Source organism: Phalaenopsis equestris, unplaced genomic scaffold, assembly GCF_001263595.1.
Source record: "Phalaenopsis equestris unplaced genomic scaffold, ASM126359v1 Scaffold199248, whole genome shotgun sequence".
Lineage (NCBI taxonomy): Eukaryota > Viridiplantae > Streptophyta > Magnoliopsida > Asparagales > Orchidaceae > Phalaenopsis > Phalaenopsis equestris.
This window is the reverse complement of record NW_018219130.1, coordinates 3,613-9,317: the sequence shown is the minus strand read 5'-3', so window position 1 is coordinate 9,317 and position 5,705 is coordinate 3,613.

The following is a 5,705-nucleotide window of genomic DNA, read 5'->3' as shown; positions in this document are numbered from 1 at the left end:
TACTTTTTACGGGGGCCACCATTTTTACGCTTAAGTCATCTTCAACCTTCGGTTGGGCAGCAAGGGCTTGATTTTAGGCGGATTTGAGGGGATTTTAAGGCTAAAAAACTTCGGATTTCATCTTCTCTAAGTAAGAGCTACACTTTAAACCAAAATTTTTTTATTTTCACTAAGGATTAATCTCACATTGCATGGATCCGAAAATATAGAAATTTATTGAGCAATTTTTGAGAAAATCCTTTGGTGATGAACTCTTATTTAGTGATTTGAAGTTTAAAATGTTTTACATTTTGATTTTTGGAATTTTAGAATTTATTCGGATTTTTCAAAATTTTCTAGATTTCCTATTGCACCTAGATCGAGCAAAAAGAAAGTAGAATATGACGAGCAGAGATTTATTAGCTTTAGAGCCAGTGCTCGATTTCATAGCATTTGTAAAAATAAGAAAGCAATTCAGAACTGAGGCTTTAAGAATCCAGAAGAAGTTGAACGTTTGATTATTAATCGATAGTGGAAAATTTTTGTTATTTTACTGAAAATGCGATAGCTGGGATTGTAATGGAATTTTATGTCAACCTTCTTCAAGCTTCTGATGATTATGTATTTGTTCGTGGAAAAATGGTAGAATTTACTCCAAAGAAAATAGATGAGTTTTATTCTGTAGAAGATGTGTATAGATGTCAGTATCATTCTTTTTCTGTTACAGATTGAGTTTAGATGAAGTTATTGCTTTTTTTGACTAGTGAGAAAGGGGCTTGGAAAATAAAAAATAGAGTTAAAATTAACTTTCCCCTTTCTATGTTAAATGTAGTATCTAAGGTCTGACATTATTTTATTTCTGGAAAAATGATTCCGACGAACCATCATGGTGAGGTGACTGAGGATAGAGCCATATTGAACTACTGTATTCAGCAAGTGATGGATATACATGTAGGCTCTATCATTTAAATGACCATTCGATCTATTGCTCTGGAAGAGACCATTGGTGGATTGACACATCCTGCTCTTATTTACATACTTTGTGAGCAGGCAGGAGTTCACTTCAGACCTAATGAAGAGAGGACTGAGCATCAAAGACCCATTGGGTTTGCCAACATCAAGACTTATGAGTCCCATGTTGATTTGAGATCTGGAAGGGGAAGGCAGGCCAGGGATATTCCTTCTTCTTCTAGAACCCCTAGTGAGCCTACTTCAAGTGACCCCAGCAACAGGGAGTTGTTGGATCAGATGATGATACAACGGGGAGATATTTTGATGATGGATCATGTGATGCAGAATATAGAGGCCAGAAATGCTCACATTGATGATCTGATTCACCATAAATTTTAGTATGATGCTGCTTATGATGATGTTTTAGTGAGATACCTAAGGGGTGACCATACAGTTCAGTTCCTTATTCACCCTACTTATACTCCATATCAATAGCAAGAGTTAGATGTCGATGATGAGGAAGATGATGATTGGTGATCTATTTTGTTTGTTTGTGTTTGTACTGTGTGATTGTATTGTTTGTGTTGTGATGTTGTTTAGGCTTTGTTGTTATGTTTTGTAAAACTGTAATGTTGAAAACTGTTTTCATTTTTAGAATTTAGTTTAGTTTTGTTGTTATTTTCAGTATTTTGTTCTGTTTTGTGATTGGCTTTTTCTCAGCAAATTTTATATGTATTATATGCAATTTAATGTTTTTAGCCTTGTAGTTTTTATTTTAGTACATGCAGTATTTTCAAAATTTATGTTCAAAAATCAGAATCTCCAACAGGTATTTTTTTATGTATTTAATGTTTTCTTTTACCCTTCATTTTTAAAGCTATTCATGTAAAAATCTTTTAAAAAAAAATTAAGTTTGGGGGGGAGAAGAAGAAAAATCATTTTTAGAAAAAGAGAAAGAACTTTATTTTATTTGTCCTCACTTAATTATACTTTCAAAATTTTAAATTTAATATGATCTTTGGTATTAGAGGTTTAACTTTTGATAACTATATTTATGTTTCTAAATATATAGTAAATTTAAGTAAAAATTTTCAATAATAAGGTTAATTTTATGGGAATTTCAATAATAAAGGTTAGACTAAGATATTTAGTAAAAGAGAATAAAACTATGTTTTCTACAAGGAATGAGGCTTTATAAAAAACCATAAACTAGTATGACTTTATCAAGTAAGGAGAGGTGTTGATTTTTAACTTTAAGAAGAGGATAGTGAAGTTCAAAATTATTAAAGATTATCCAGATATAGTAATTCTAATATATAAAAATAAAAAAAAGAGAAGAAAAGAAAGAAAGTAATGAAAAAGGGGATTAAAAATAATCCTGAAAAGAAAAGAAAAAGAAAAAAATATATATTGGGAGAAGCTTGAGATGTCTAAATAAAAATTGACTTCACTTGAATCAACTTAAAGAAAGAGACTTCAACATATTTTCTAAACTTTTTTCTTTGAATGTTAACTTAATAATTAATAAAGTTTTATGAAGTTCTTTTTCATATGAATTTGCTAAGTGACTTTAATATAATAAATTGCAATTTTCTTAAAACAAATAGAGGATCAAAAGCTTAGACTTAATTATTGAATATCTTTACACCTTTAGTATTAACTGGAGTTGTTTTGAATTTTTCTTAAGTTATACTATTATATTTGAAAAACTAAAGTATGAAAGTTTAAAAGTTAAAATCTTTTTCATAAGTCATATTTTCTATGTAGTAAAGGAGTTACTTGAGGACAAGTAACGTGTAAGTTTGGGGGATTTTAATACACATAAAATATATGCACTTTTAAAATCATATTTTAAACATATTTTTTTATGATATTGCACTTTAATGAAAGGTATTTTGATGTTTTCTTGCAGGTTGTTGATTTTTAGGACTTAAAGCAAAAAGAAAGCAAAAATGATGAAATTTCAAGTCAAAATGACGTTTTTGAAGATATGCTCAGCGCCGGCAGCACTGAGGTCAGCGCCGACTAACGCGGAGATTTTTTACTAAGCGTCGACGGAGCCAAAGGCGGTTCAGACCCCGTTCATAGAAGGTTCGATGTATTTGGACGATTTTTAAAGAGTTTTTAGAGGCACCGCTTGGAGAACCGACCTTGGGCTTAGGGCTGAACTTCATCAGAAAAGTCGCTCCTCTACGTTTTTCACTCCTCTAATTTCATTTTTCGCATCACATCATTCCATTTCACTTCCATATTAGAGTTAATTAGTGATTTTGTTTTCACAGTTTAGAGTTTTTGTGGTGAGATTTAGTGTGAAACTTTCTGTAAGATTGTTGGAGAATGAGAAAAGTGAGAGATATCTTCTCCCTGCTTTTCTAAGGAAATGCTACAAAGGATTTGCATTGAGAAAGAGTTTTAAGATAATTATTGTTTGTTTATTAGTATTGTATGAATTTTCTTTTATATATGAAATTTGTGTTTTGTTATTTCTTTCTCATGAAGTCTGACTATTTCCCTCTATCTTTCTCCCTACTCTGAGATATGGTGAAATGAAGAGATAATATGAATGTGTCAATATTAAATATAAAATAAATTATGATGGTTTTTCAACTCTGAACTTAATTTACATTTCATCCGGGAAATGGAGTATGAGTTCTACAACAGAGTAAGGATCACATTTGATTCCATGAAAGAGAACATCGTTTATGGAATTAAGTACAAATACATAGGGAAATATTCTTTGCTGGGTGTAGAATTGGAGAAACTTTAGGGTGACATACTAAAATCTTCAATTCAGTCTTAGTATTTAAAAACTGAAACGAGAGCTAGCCTTGAGGTGAAAGGAAGTGAGAGCTCTGAAGTGAGAGCCGGTATCCTCCTAGCCTAGCCACGGATTTAGGGATTAAACACTGATATTAGCCAATGATTTTCTATGCAAACTATATGAGGGTAGAGAATTAAAATTGCTCCGATTTAACACAATACATATTATGAACATTTATCTCATCTGATATTACCATAGCCTCATTGTAGTGGGAATGATGTTTTTTCACATAAAAATCTCCGTTACATAAACATAGTTATTAGATTAGTATTTACTCTTTTAAATTTTGCATATTTGATTTGATAATAGTTTAGAAATTTTGATTTTGTTTACATCTCAACAATTGAAATTAGTGACAGTAATTTCAATTGACTTTATGTAAATTTCCCAGCAAATTTCGTCATTTTCAATTTAAATCTTCTCTGTATGATCGATACTTCGGGCTTAAATAGAAAGTCCATTATCACTTGATAACGATATATATACTTGCGTAGAATTTGAATATTAATTGATTATATTTAATTGATCATTATCCCAAAGTTTATATAAGTTTGGAGCTAAAATTATGTAATTTATTTGTCAATAAGTCCATCAAAACATCAATAATACAATTGATGACTTTTCATCATTGATCTAATACAAGATCTAGGAAACAAGTCGTTGGGGTGCAACATTCACTAAGTTCATCAAAGTTAAAAAGCATAGAGCAAAAGACAAGCTTATTCTTTTCTTTTCTAACAAGTCGATGATGACAAATCAAATCAATTTCTTTATCAATTTCATTAAAGCAAGATACTATACCAAATAAATTCACATCTAACACCTAATCTTATGGTCAGATTCCTCTACCCAAACTTCAACAAATCCTTCTAAGTCAAGAAAAAAATATCAAAATGATTAAATTACAAGCTTACATAACAAAATTCAAGTTCATGCTTTGCATTTACATCCGTGAATATTCTTATATATCTGCAAAAAAAAAAGAAAAAAAAAATGATTGCAATACATTAAACAAAATTATAGAGGCCCATGTGTCACGATCTTGCCCAGGAGCTTAATTATCAAGGCAGGAACTGTTAGTCGAATGGAGAGAAGTATCTATCAATTTCATTTCATCTTAAATCAATCTAGAACACAAAAGAGTCACTTTATTTCATAAAACAAAATTTACAATAGTTCGTAAATTTTTAATTTTTTACAACTAACAGCAATTAAAAACTAACATATATTACCTATCATCTTGCGCTCAATGGCGTCTAGACACGTATTCTCTAAAATTCATCTATCATATAATTGATTTTTCCATAAAGATGTTAAAAACTGAAGAATTGAGTTAAATAAATAAGTGGACAAAATATTTATAAATTACAATAATTCTCATTTTGAAAATATTTTTGAAAAAATGCTCTAAACAATAAAAATGACTGATCAATAAAAAAACAGTAAAGAACACAGTATATTGTTTACTTACATTTATTTCCATTACACCTTTCGTTATTGGGAGTCACCGAATAAATACATACTTTTAAAAAATATATATTTACATTTTCCAAACCCACCAAAAAGGCATTTTAATTTTTACTTTGTGCACGGGTACATCGCTTTCCCCACAAGTATTACTATGGGTGATTCCATATGCATAAATATATCATATTTTATTTATTTTCATTTAAAATTTTAAAAAAACACGAGTCATTGAAAAACAAATGCAAGATAAAAGCAAAAATGAACGTAATTGCTTCAAAGAAAACAAAATTACTGTAGAGTAAAAACATAATTACCAACTTGTGCATTAAAATCAAATTGTACTTTTTCCTCAGTCCTATCTAATCTTTAGGTACACCTATAATAACCATTAAAACTTAACTCGTTCTTAAGCATTTTTAATATTTCCTATATATATATTGGTATTATATTTATATTTTTAATATTTCTTTGATTATATATATATATA